Source organism: Camellia sinensis, chromosome 13 (genome assembly GCF_055761805.1).
Source record: "Camellia sinensis isolate YWXY chromosome 13, ASM5576180v1, whole genome shotgun sequence".
Taxonomy (NCBI): Eukaryota; Viridiplantae; Streptophyta; class Magnoliopsida; order Ericales; family Theaceae; genus Camellia; species Camellia sinensis.
The window spans coordinates 84,156,719-84,170,676 of NC_138973.1; the positions used below are offsets into that span (position 1 = coordinate 84,156,719).

The 13,958-nt window shown below is 33.2% G+C and overlaps 1 long non-coding RNA gene across 5 annotated transcripts; it reads left to right on the forward strand.

Moving 5' to 3' along the window:
- Nucleotides 1–318: 318 nt before the first annotated feature.
- Nucleotides 319–10,108, forward strand: LOC114276498 (uncharacterized). 5 transcript variants are annotated; one of them, XR_014349173.1, is made up of 12 exons: nt 327–389; nt 972–1,042; nt 1,233–1,270; nt 1,439–1,551; nt 2,133–2,213; nt 4,572–4,649; nt 4,806–5,000; nt 6,445–6,551; nt 6,654–6,846; nt 7,610–7,726; nt 7,819–8,118; nt 9,778–10,108. It is a non-coding gene; the product is annotated as an uncharacterized LOC114276498 (long non-coding RNA). The 5 variants fall into 5 exon arrangements; XR_014349172.1 differs by having other exon boundaries at nt 319–1,042; XR_014349175.1 differs by lacking the exon at nt 2,133–2,213 and having other exon boundaries at nt 319–1,042.
- Nucleotides 10,109–13,958: the final 3,850 nt, after the last annotated feature.

Here is a 13,958-nt window from a genome sequence, read left to right on the forward strand (position 1 = left end):
ACGGTACGGCGAAACTGATTCGGCAGCGGTGGCAATCAACGGTACGCACTCATCTATTCTCTTCTCTTCTCATTCAACATCCAAATAGTAGACTTCAAGAGTCCAAATAGCATACCCAAACGATTGTCAAGCATGAGCTAGGTAGCGAATGGCGAGAACGGTAGAGGTGCTTGGCATAGATGAGGCAGGGAGGGGCGTGGCCGTGGGTTTGTTAGGCGTGGATTTCACCCTCTCTCTCTTTCTCTGTGTGTGTGTGTGTGTGTGTGTGTGTGTCTCTGTCTTCCTCTCTATGTCTCCATCGATTTGGGGCTAATTATTTTCTTCATTTTGCTCACTATTTGACATTAAACAGGGGAATTTGGGGCTTTATTGGCATCAAACTGGAAAGGGTATGACCCTCTCCTAATTTCTTTTTCTCATGTTTTTTCTATTACTTAAGGGGATCGAAAAGGCATTGGTAGCATTATATAATGGGTTTTATTGGACTAGGATATGATTTTGAATATTGGTATATTAATTTGGGATTTGATTCCATAGTTTCTTTCTCTTCTGATCTTTTGGTGCTACATCAAGTTTTTTTTTGACCTTTGATAATGATCCTTTTGATATGTTTCCTCATTCTCACACATATTGGGTTATCCACTGGTTCATTGGTCGAAATTTTGGTCAAATACTGTGACAATTTGTTGATTTGATTAAGTTAATTTTTCTTTTTAGTCAATGAAATCTTAGTTTCAAATTCACACCAATTCAGGGTATCCGAATTCAAGGCTTGAGGGTTTTGATTAAGAATTGGATTAAAGGTTCGAACCAGGTTCTAAAATTGGAGCTAAAGCTCATTTACTGTGTCAACTTTTCCCCTTCCTCTTGTACTTTACCAAGAAGGGGAAAAAATTTAGAAAGAAGAGAGAATTGTTTTGTACTATGCCTTGTTACTCATGCCTTGTGTTTGTCTTTGTTTATATGTTTAGAAGAGAGAATTATTTCAAGATTTGGATCCACTGTTGTCGAACACTTTGGTACTATCACTGCCCTCTTGCAGGTATGCTTTATATTGTTCATAATAATATTTTGTAATTAGTTTTTTTCCCCACAATTGATGTTTGCTGTAGTGTTCTTCATTAATCACTGGCTAATCTGCTTCTCAAAGAACCTACCTTAATTTTCTTTTCCATTCATAATTTATTTTACTAGAAAATGCTGTTTGTCTTAGCTTTTCTTTTGTCTATCAGACATAGGATATGTTCCTTTATAGAGCACAGCAAACAAGGTATATGTTCCACTCTGTCTTGTGGCAGCAAATTGACGGTTCGTGCTATTGCAGCGTTGATTATACTGGTGACCTGTGCATTTATTGTTTATATATCTACTGCTGTGCATACGTTTTTGCATTGATCGTGCAAATTCTGAGTTCTACTTGTGTGTTACTTGATTATAGGATATGACTAAGAGATTGAAGTAGTATGTGAACTTGGTGGTGTTGATTTGGTGAAAATTGACGGCCTGATTCCTATAAAAAAATTATTTTTTGGGCCTAATTATGATGATTTGGTAAGTATTTACTATTGAAAATTATGCTTATTTAGATATTTTAATTTACAATTGGATGAATTTGCTTATTGAGCTAGCAGAATTATGTTGAAACATTTCTAACTTGGATGCACTATATGCACATTGTCATGTATTTTTTTTAGTTGTGGAAATTATTAAATCATATTTTGTTTATAATCAATCATTGAATCTTGAAAGGAAAACAAAATCCTACAGAACAGGATGTTGTTTTGTTAGAGAATGCACCGAAGTAATGGAAAAGAAACATTGACTTGACTTCAAACTGCTCTTTTCATAGATGACAACACACCACACAATGACAGGAGAATCCATGCCGATGCCCCCACAATATCTTGGCCCTCTTGGTTTCTCTTTGTAGCAAATAGGCAAGTTGACACTCTATTTTGTTGAAAAAAATTTGCTCGGAAAAAGTTACTTTTAACTATGAAGATAATTTATTTTAGCAATCCCCTCAAACCTAATTAAAGAGACATACTAATTTTTTTTCTTCAAGGTGCAAGGAAATTTACTCGTATAAATGAATGAAGTAATGTTGTTAATTATGGCTGCATTTTTTGTAGGCTTCTTCAGAGATTATGGAGTAAATGGTTCTTGGACGGTTGAAAACTTATGGAGTTGGGTTGTTTTTGTTGCGTGTTAGGGTGATATTTCTTTGATAACCAGCATCTCTAATTTGTGCTTTTCGACTTTGCTTGGATTGCTTTTCAATAGAATGCTATTTGCGTACATATTGACTGTCTTAATCTTGTTTTGCTGATGGGAGGAAAGAAAACGTGAGCTTTGTTGATATCATCCCTTGCTTCATATTGCATTTTAGACTCCATTGACAACTTGATTTTGTGTAAAATATTTTTTGCGCCTAAAGAAGCTGTTAAGCTTTCCCGTCTCTCAAGAGGTTTTTGATTTTATCTTTGCAGCCTTATTCTAGTTTAATCGTGTTTATGATTAATTGTATGCTACTTTATTAAAACTGGAGTTCTTTTATTTCTATATATATTATGAATAGAATGGGATTTTTTATTTTTATTTTTATGATGCTATCTTTAGAAACACCTAACCCTTGTGGGGGCATATAATCTGTTAGTACACTTCTCCATATCTAATTTTCTTGCAGCTCACATCTCTCTTATCCCTTTTACAATCATGTTGACATCAATTAAGAACATATCTATTTAGCTATACAGAGAAAAGATAGAAACACGGGATCACATAAACATAATGTGCGCAACATCAAACTAGTTAGATCTTTTCCTCAAGAAATGTGTCTGTTTTTATAGAATGAATGTCTTTGGAGAGATTTGAAAGGGCGGTACAATCTCAACCAAATTCATAGACAGACATATCTCACCTCATCTGTCTTGTTGTCCCGAAATATTCATAGCAATTAGATCATGTCTTCAGGTCATCAAATGATCAAACGGTTAGGATTGCTTTGAGGCAGAACAACAAAGGGGTTCTTCGTCCATCAAAGGAGGGATATGATATGTGTGAAAAGGACTACAATTCAAGCAATGATGTATTTGTCTATCAATATGTAGGAAACAATAGAAAGAACCACATGAAGAAGATACATCAAGGTCAAACTTGTTGGATCCTTCTTCAACAATGGTCTCCAATTTAGGAACATTGAATGAAGGTTTTTGGGGAGAGAAGAGAGGAGATGGAAACTCAGGAATGACTGTGTATTTAATAATGGGCAGCCTTCTTGTGTTGAGTTAGGTGAAGTAGTGAAGGTTAGGGTGGTTTTATGGGCTAACTCATTTTTGGGTGAAGTAGTGAAGGTTAGGGTGGCTGTGTGATCTCATTAAAGTGAGAATGGCTATTTGGTATCCTTATGTGTGATACAGATCAGCCACAGCAGCCAGCTGCAGCCAAGGCCACGGCAGTCAAGGCAGTGAAAACTAGACAGCTGCAGCCAAGGCTACAGTGATAAGGCAGAGCAGTTAAGGCCACAATCCAGCAACCAAGGCCACACCTCAGCAGCTAGCAGCCATAGCCAAGGCTGCAGCTCAGAACAGACAGAGCTGCTAATGCTACAGTAGCTGCAGCATCAGCTACAACCCTCTCTCATCAGCGGAAGTCTCTCTCATTTCAAGAACATGTGAATTGCAAAGCAAGTTGCAAATTAGTTGTTAGTTTGTTAAAGGTTAACTATATTGTTTAGTTAGACAGTTATAGTCAAGTTAGGTAATTATGGTTATGGTTCATTGTTTTTCCCTCAACAATTTTAGCTTCTTTTTTCTATTGACAAATTCGCAGCAGGGGTTCTTCTCTCTCTTTGCCCTATAAATTGCAATTTATGTGCCCTAATTGATTTTTCCTTGTCAAATGCATTTTTGTTCTTTCCAGATTTCTATTTTAGTGTTAATTCCTCTATTAGTTTCATCCACTAGATCTGTCAATTCAGTTCTGGATTGAAAATCTGGAAAATATTTCATAAAGGAAATGACATTTTAAAAACTGCATTTTTTCACTTCAATTAATGAAACTAATAGAAGTCACTTCAGTTATGATTTTGTTAGCTTTCTGCAACAAATTAAGCATTCAATGATCATACTGAGAATTCTTAGCAATAAGAATTAGTCCCTTGAGGTAACGGACATTGCTTGTACCTGTCATCGTATTCTTGTTCCAAAAACCTTTACTGGTTTTTCTTTTGTGTCTCAAAAGGAAGAAGGAAAGAGAAAACATTCACTATTATCTATTTTTTGATTTTGAGCTTCTTGAGTTCTGAATCCTTCTGTTTGTTTTGTTGCTACTAGTTTCATTGATGTCTTTTAATCTAGTACCTCTGTTGTGGTGTTGATGGAAGCAACAGGCCTGGAGATGGTGAATTTTGTTAGAATTTTTGTGTTCTTGACTGACCATTTTGCCCTTGTATTGCCAGCTAGTTTTTGTAGACTTAGTTTCAGCACTTCTAATAGAACATAAATTCTTCTTGATATGGACTGACTAAATGAAGGCCCTAAAATATTATTTCATCGTGTAACATTTTTCAGCCGATCTTTCAAAGGTATCCACGGCCTGAGAAGGAGTACCAGTCCTCTCTTATGTAGAACGACAGGTCACTAGATTTGGTAAGCATCTCATTTGACATATCCATTTCCTTCTTAATTTTCAGTTGCTGCAATGATCTTCCTAAAATACCAATTCTCTTCTGTTATTTTAGAGTAGTTTCCAAATAGATATATATTTTACTCTATTTGTAATTTGGTAAATGACTTTCATTCTAGATTTGTAAAGATAAAGATGAAGCTGAGCAATGGTTTATTGGTTTAAAAGCATTAATTTCGCATGGTCATCAACGGAAGTGGAGAACGGAATCAAGGAGTGATGGTATTCCATCTGAAGCTAATAGTCCCCGAACATACACTCGAAGAAGTTCTCCTTTGAAATCTTCATTTGGTAGTGGTGATAGCTTGTAGAAGGTATAATTTCTAGTTTTGCACACATGCAGAAAGTTCACCTTGAGACACACATAGGCACCTTTATGTAAAAACAAATGCACATGGACATAGTTCTCCTTAAGAATGCTTAAACTGATCTGCATTTTCCTATAATAAGTTTTACTTACTATTTTCCTTTTTGGTTTCATTGGTTAAAGCCGTATGTTATTAAAGCTTGTGATTTCATTCAATTCAATTGAAAGATTGCTGACTGTTGCTTTACACTTGGTCCTCATGTTAAAATTAAAGAAAATCAGAGAAGAACTTGAATGTATTTGCAATCTGATGTAATTGCTCTGTTGGACTGAGCTGTGGCTACAACTGCTGCAGCTGCTCTGTTGTTCTGAGCTGTGGGCATGGCTGCAGCTCTACCTTGACTTGTAATGCTTTAGCCAGCTGCCCATGTTATGGATATGTCTGCAGCCATGTAGCCCTTGTGTCCTTCAATTGTCTTGTTGATCTGACCTCCTAAACCTGCTGGTAGTTACACAAATATGGTTGACATTCAGATTTAGAACACCTTTATGTAAAAACCTGCTGGTAGTGGCTAAGCAAACTAGGATTTACAAACCTACGATAGAGGCTTTAGGCCCCATGAAATTGAAATCCTTTTTTGTCCAAAAGATGGCATCATAGTATTTGCTTTCAGTTTTATTTATCTTTTCTTTAGGCTTCATTGGTTTCAGAATTTGAATCTTAGTATATGAACCTTATCACCAATCACATTGCCATAAGACTTCCATTAGATTCAAATGTGACACTTGGGGATGTGAAACCCCTGAATGTAATAGTTAATGCAACAGTATGAGCAGTTTAGTTAAAATTAATAAACTCATTACAAAGTGGTGGCATTCCCAAACTCCCTGTAGTTGCAATGATCTTTGAAGCACTTACAGCCATGCAAGATTCAAATGGAGCTGATATTAGTGCCATTCTCAACTTTATTGAGGTCAGATAGAAGTCTTTTGTTATCTTTATTCCCTTGGATAAAATTTACCTGGTTTAATCTTGAAGGACTTGTAGTAGCTGTTAGGTTATGACAAAACAATTTATGGAAAATAATTGCAGACAGCTCTTTATATTGCATAATGTTTACTAGAATTTGTATGAGCAATTTCTTTGACTATGTGACTAATTAGAGTCATTTTCATTGCTTTCTGTTTTCATATTTTCTGGGTTGTGGATGTGAACAAGAATTTGAATTTTTGTACTGGATTCTCGGCTTTTTTGATCACTCCCTAATAATATATATATATACTAATATACACATAACAAATAAGCCAATGCTATCTATATATAAAGCTTTTTTCTTCTCATTGTATAAATAAGTTGGCTAGCCTTTATAATTTGTTGAAATGGCTAATTATTCACATCAAAAAATGTGAATAAGGAGGTTTCCTTGTTGACTTTCCTTGATTTCTCACAGGCTCTATGCCAATTGAGGCAGATAGCTCAGGAGGTTTCTCAGTCTAATGTCACCAACTGGAGCAGAAGGCCTGCAGTTCTACGAGCACTTAGCCAGAGGTTGAGCAGGTTGATATATTACTGCTTTACCACCATCTATTGAATATGATAGTTTTCTCTGCTGTCCAGAGCTTGATAGATTTTTATTTTTATTTTTATTTTCTCTGGCAGGGGTTTCAATGAGGCTCTTAATGGTTTTACTGATGAGGGGTGGTCTATGATGGAAAATGATGGCAAGGATGATGTTAGCATCCTTGTTAACTCTTCACTTGACAAATTGATGGGCTTAAATCTGACCTTTTCTAATGGATTTCCAGCCGTCAGCAATGCAGTCTTGTGTGCAAAAGCGTCAATGCTTTTGCAGGTTAGCATACTGGAAGTGTTTTATTTATCTGAATAGTCCCTGGGAAAACATTATTAAAAAAATTGTGGAGTACTTCATTCGTTGATTATGTTTCTTATGCATAGATTGTTAAATTATCCCAGGATGACAAATGCTGTCGACTTGTTATGCAGCTTTTGTTTTTGGTGTGTATGCTGGGGCTCAGCTTGTATGAGGCTGATTCTGCCTCTTTGTCAATTAGCCAAAATGTGCATAGCTCAAACACAGCATAGATGTTTGTTTTCATTACTATGAGTTTGATTAGTTTACCAATCAGTTGATTTAGCTTCCATTCAGTTGTAAAACTGCCCATGCCCCCTTGAGATACCAACCCAAAGAGAAAAGTTGGCAGGTAGTTTAAACTTTAAAGCCAACAAGGAATTGTGCAGAACAAATTCAGCACTGGTAGTGTATTTTGTACCAGAAACACTAGGCGCCGAAGTTCGAACCTCCTTGGCTTTGCCCAATGTACACTTGTAGGGCGTTGGCGTACATCCCACATTTTACCCTGTAGGGGTGGGTCCAAAGGGCCCGGCCATGGAGGGATTCCTAGTCATTAAACAAAAATAATAATAATTTGCATTAGTAAAAATATAATAGTATATAGATGATACCTTCTGGAAAAAGAAATGAATAAGGGATTAAACTAATGAACTAGCTTGGTTAGACTTGATATCTAGCTTGGTTAAAGTTAAGTTCAACTGCTGGAAATAGGTTATCACTATTCCCATGTCTATATGATCAGGAGCCTCTAGATGGTTTGATACCATACAACCATTAGTTATTGGAGGTCATTAAGTTGGAAGGTGTTGGCCATTATCCTGAAGATGCAATAATGCCTAGAGACATGTTTCTCTTGCAAGTAAGTCTTGTTTCTTAACATTGTGTATTATATTTACTACATGAATAATAACGATCTCATTTAAAAAGTTGTTTTTATTGTTTCTTTTGAAGTTGTTTACAAATTGATAGGAAGCTTTGAAAAAGCGACATGAAGAGTCTTTAGAGCCTGGGGCAATACCTTTAACTCAGGAGCAGCTGTCGATCGAGATTCTTGGAAAGAAATCGGGATACTTAAAAGGCTTTGGAGTTTGTCCAAAACCATCATCATCCAGATCTTCTGTTACTGCACAAGCACATACTGAGGTGGTTTCAAGCCTACAAAAAGAACTAGAGTCATTGAAGAATTTGTCCAAGGTCCAGCAAGAACAAATTAGATTATTCATCATAGGAATCTTATTGACAAACACTTTTGTAAGTATATTTTTCATAATTTACTTTTCAAATCACTACAAGCATTTCATTTAATATGTCTGGTTGTGTTGAACAAACGGGACCTTGATTGGATCTCCAGTTAGAAAATTAGAAGGAAAATTGTAAAACACAAGACTTAAAAGGCCCGTTAGGGGGCCAAAATTGCGAAATGACCACCGAAACTACCGAAACTTGGCACGGACAGCTTGTTTAAGCCTAAATAGACTTGTAGGAAAAAACGGGACCTCTATTGGATCTCCGGTTAGAAAATTAGAAGGAAAATTGTAAAATACAAGACTTAAAAGGCTCGTTCGGGGGCCGAAATTGTGAAATGACCACCGAAACCACCGAAACTTGGCACGGACAGCTTGTTCAAGCCTAAATAGAATTGTAGGAACAAACGGGATCTCGATTGGATCTCCGGTTAGAAAATTAGAAGGAAAATTGTAAAATACAAGACTTAAAAGGCCCGTTCGAGGGCCGAAATTGTGAAAAGACCACTGAAACCACCAAAACTTGGCACGGACAGCTTGTTCAAGCCTAAATAGACTTGTAGAAACAAACGGGACCTCGATTGGATCTCCGGTTAGAAAATTAGAAGGAAAATTGTAAAACATAAGACTTAAAAGGCCCGTTCGGGGGCCGAAATTGCGAAATGACTACCGGAACCACCAAAACTTGGCATGGATGGATTTTTCAAGCCTAAATAGACTTGTAGGAACAAACGGGACCTCGATTGGATTTTCGGTTAAAAAATTAGAAGGAAAAATGTAAAACACAAGACTTAAAAAGCCCGTTTGGGGGCCGAAATTTCGAAATGACTACCGAAACCACCGAAACTTGGCACAGACAGCTTGTTCAAGCCTAAGTAGACTTGTAGGAACAAACGGGACCTCAATTGGATCTCTGGTTGGAAAGTTAGAAGGAAAATTGTAAAACACAAGACTTAAAAGGCCCGTTCGGGGGCTGGAATTGCGAAATGACCACCGAAACCACCGAAACTTGGCACGGATAGCTTGTTCAAGCCTAAATAGACTTGTAGGAACAAACGGGACATCGATTGGATTTTCGGTTAAAAAATTAGAAGGAAAAATGTAAAACACAAGACTTAAAAGGCCCGTTCGGGGGCCGAAATTTCAAAATGACCACCGAAACCACCGAAACTTGGCACGGATAGCCTTTTCAAGCCTAAATAGACTTGTAGGAACAAACGGGACCTCTATTGGATCTTCGGTTAGAAAATTAGAAGGAAAATTTGTAATACACAAAACTTAAAAGGCTCATTCAGGAGCCGAAATTGTGAAATGACAACCGAAACCACCAAAACTTGGCACAGACAGCTTGTTCAAACCTAAATAGACTTGTAGGAACAAATGGGACCTCGATTGGATTTCCGGTTAGAAAATTAGAAGAAAAAATGTAAAACACAAGACTTAAAAGGCCCGTTCGGGGGCCAAAATTGCAAAATGACCACTGAAACTACCGAAACTTGGCACGGGTAGCTTGTTCAAGCCTAAATAGAGTTGTATGAGCAAACAGCACCCGATTTGACTTCCCGTTACAAAATTAAAATCAAAATTGTGAAGTTCATATCGAGTTGTTTTTTTTTTTTTTTTTTTTTGTCAATCTAATATTGTTTTTTCTTTTTTCATGTGACAGATTGGCAATGGTGGAAAATAGTTTGGGCTGCATCAGAAGATTTGATTTTGTGTTTTTGGAAATATTTTGACATAGGATTTTGGTAAATGATTTATGGATTAAATGTTTAGCATCAAAATATTTGGTGTTGTGTTTTTACAAATATTTTGACATAGGATTTTAGTAAATGACTTGTTGGTTAGATGTTTAACATCAAAATATTTGGTTGTAATTTTGAAAATATTTTGACATAGGATTTGGTAATGTATTTATGGGTTTGATATTAGTAGTTTGTAAGTACTTTAGTATGCATGTTTTAGATTGTCAGAGAATTGTAATTATGTTTATTGGGATTTTTCATAGCTATTAATTTTGAATTAGTATGAATGTCTTGCACAGGTGTATTATTATTTACATTACATTTGTGTATATATTGTGCACAGGAAAATAAGTGTTTTGGATTATTTTGAACAGGAAAATTATTAAAATCAAAATTTGTATAGTGAATTTTTAGTAACAGGTGGTGTTTTTGTCGTTGTTAATATATTTGGCGACAACATATTGTTTTTGTCGCTAAAAGTTAGTGGTTATTCCAGGAACATTTAGGAACCAAAACTTACTCGTCGCTAAAAACGTGATTTTTAGCAACCAAATTAATTTTGTCGTTAAATAGTACTTTTGGCGACGCATTTATTTGTCGCTAAAAGTACATAGCCTATCCAAATTTTAACCTTTTAGCAACAAATTGTAATTTTATAGCGACAAAATATATGATTTTTGGCGACCAATTTTGCTTGTCGCTAAATGTCTAGATACGGTGATAATTTCTGATTTCGTCGCCTTTACTTTTAATGACAAGGCTTTGGCGACAAGTTGTATATTTTGTCGCCGATTCTTTTGGCGACGAAATTTGTACTTTTGGCGACGAAATTTGTGGGTCGTCAAATGTGTTTTTTGTTGTAGTGACTTTTAGCAACTGCATTTTTTGTCGTCACAAATACCACTTTTAGCGACGGCAACACAGTGCCGTCTCAAAACATCTCAGATTTTTACATATTATTGCCAACAACATAATTTCGTCGCAAAAAAGGCAACTTACCGTCGTAAAAAAAAAGCAACGGCACTTTGCCGTGGCAAAAACCTTGTAGCAACATCCTTTGTTATGACCCTCCTTTTGATGTCGCTAAATGTCAATTGTCGTCCCAAAAAATTTTATAAGATGGTGTTTTGAGTATTTGCGACGACAATTTACCGTCGCAAAAAGTCAAATTTTTTGTAATGAACCAACCATAGATTCAACTATGGTGGCTGAAAAAATTATTGATTGGTCCTAATCATGTCCTTAATCAATCATAAACATTCATCTTCTATTATATTTTTTAATTATTAATAATTCTTTGATGATATGGAACTTTTTAACACGGCTTTTTGGCCAGTAATATTATAAATTTATATTTGATTATTTAAAAATTATATAAAATTATTATTAAATAATTTAAATTTATCTTATATATAAATTTTATAATATAAAAATTCAATATCAACCACACATTTTCATTGCAAAGATAAATTTATAATGGTTAAGGTAGAGTTCCTACCCTCATTCTTGATTAACGGTTTGTTATTCCTATCAATAAATATGGTGTTTTGAGAAGTTGGTAAAAAATTAATTTTTTGACTTTTTTGATGACTTTTTTTGGCAAAAAATTGACTTTTTTTATGACTTTTTTTTGTTACTTTTTAAAGAAAATTTGATAAAAAAAAAAAACTAAAAAAATTAAGGCTCCGTTTGGTAAGCCTCTCAAATTATAGTTTCACCCATTGATTTGAATGTGGTGTTTGTTTTGAGCTTTCAAATCATAATTTTACATTCATTTCTCAAAACTCAATTCAAAACATAATCATTACTTTTCAAAACTCATAACCAAATACATAGTTCAAACTCTTTTCAAAACTTAATTCAAATCAATATTTTTAATTTTTTAAATATTTTAAAAATATTTTAATTTTGTTAAGATTTTAAATATTTTAATATTTAAGTATGTTACATTTTTTAAATTTTTAAATTTTTTGAATATTTTAAAATATTTTAATTTTTAAATATTACAATTTTAATTTTTAAAATTTTAAAATATTTTATAAAAATAAATTCAAACTCTATTTTATAAAAATATTTTTAAATATTTTAAATTTTTTGTTATGTATTTGGTTACGATTTGAGTGTAGAGTTGTGAAAATAGCATAGAGTTTTGAGTTATGTTTTTGGTTATGAGTTTTAAAAATAATTTCTTCATTGAGTTTTGTTTTATATGTTTGGTTATGATTTGAGTGTAGAGTTGTTTTTAAATTTAAAATTTAAAATTATTTAAATTTTTTGAATATTTAAATTATTTAAATTTTTACGATTTAAATTTTTTGAATATTTATTTTAATTTTTTACCTATTAAATTTTTTAGATTATTTACATTATTTAAATATTTATGATTTAAATTTTTTGAATATTTATTTTGAAAAAAATTATTTTCTTTGTAGTATTTTCAATTAAAAATTTGATTAATGTTATTTTTTGTTAATAATAAATTCTTTTAATTGAATTTTAAAAAGAGTTTGATTATAAGTGCTTATCAGATTTTTCAATAGTGTGAATGTAGTGTGTTTTGTTATGAGTTATAATAATTTTAATTAAGTTTTAAAAACTCTTTTCAAAATTTATAATCAAACAAATTTTCTTAATTCACATGTTAAATTAAACTTTTAAAACTTAATTCAATACTCTATTAAAAAATCATAATTAAATAAATTTTTTATATTTAAATCATAATTTTAAAATATATAAATTTAAAATATAATTCATATTCTGAAATCTTAGTTAGAAAGTCTGAGTAGACGGAGCCTAATTTTTAGCAAATTTTCAAATTGCTCCATACCATGACCCAGAAGACACTGCAAAAGTTTACGAACACCAGCTGGCCACATGCCATTTTGTCCTTATTAGTATATTTGAGTGGCTCTTGAAACTACGTGCCATCAATAATTAGGGGTCAGCATGGTCCGGATTGGATTGGATTGGGGTAAAACTAGGATCAATCCATTATTTACGGTTCTTAAAAAATTGGAACCAATCTAATCCGTTTAAATCATGGAACCAATCCGAACCAATCCATTTAAATACGGATTGGATCGGTTTAGGACTACGGATTCACATAATTAAATAACAAAAATATATATATAACACTTGAATTTCATAAAAATATAAACATAGCGCTATATTAGTTCCATAATAGCAACATGTTTTTCTATAATAACGACATACTGTTCTAGAATTTAAACAATCATAAGAAAACTGGTTTTACCATAAGTATTTAGACCATTGCAAATTAAAACTTAAAACTAACAAATAAAAGTAATAAAAGAAGATATTATACGGTTTTAGGTTTGAGTTTAGATTTTACATAGAATAAGAAAAGATACTATGGGGGAGGATGTATAATAAAAATATAGACTATTTGTATACGGTCCGGATCGGTTCCAATCCGGAACCGTGGGATTCAATCCGGAACCAATCCGTAAACTACGGATTTTTAATTATTCAATCCAGAACCGAACCGCGGATTCAAAAAACCAATCCAAACCTATCGGATTGGACTGGACTGGATCGGATTACGGATTTCACGGATTCTTTACTCAGCCCTATCAATAATGGAGTCTTTTGTCAACAATTTATATACCACTCCACACTTCTATTAAGATTTTTTTTTTTTTTTTTTTTTGTTAAAAGTGAGTTTTTAGTTTTTTTAATTTTTTTGAATTATTTGTTCTATATTTTTTTATACATTTTTAAAAAAAATTAAAAAATTAAAAAATAAATTTTTAACATACTTCTCAAAATAGATCTGATTATTATTTTCTATGAATTTCTTACTTACCAAAATTTAAAATAGTTAAATATTTTTTATAATAATTTTTTTAAACAGCTAAAATCAATTAAATTGACACATAGAACAGTCAACCAATATATTTTTCATGTTATTTGTGTAGCTACACTGTGGAGTGAGTTATGAGGTATCTAATTTAAGAAGTTTGGTATTTTTTATAATATTTTTGAATCTTAATATATTATATATTTTTTTATTATACTCATTTTGATATAAAATATATAATTATTTTAAATTATAAATAGATTGCCGGAACGATAAAAAGAA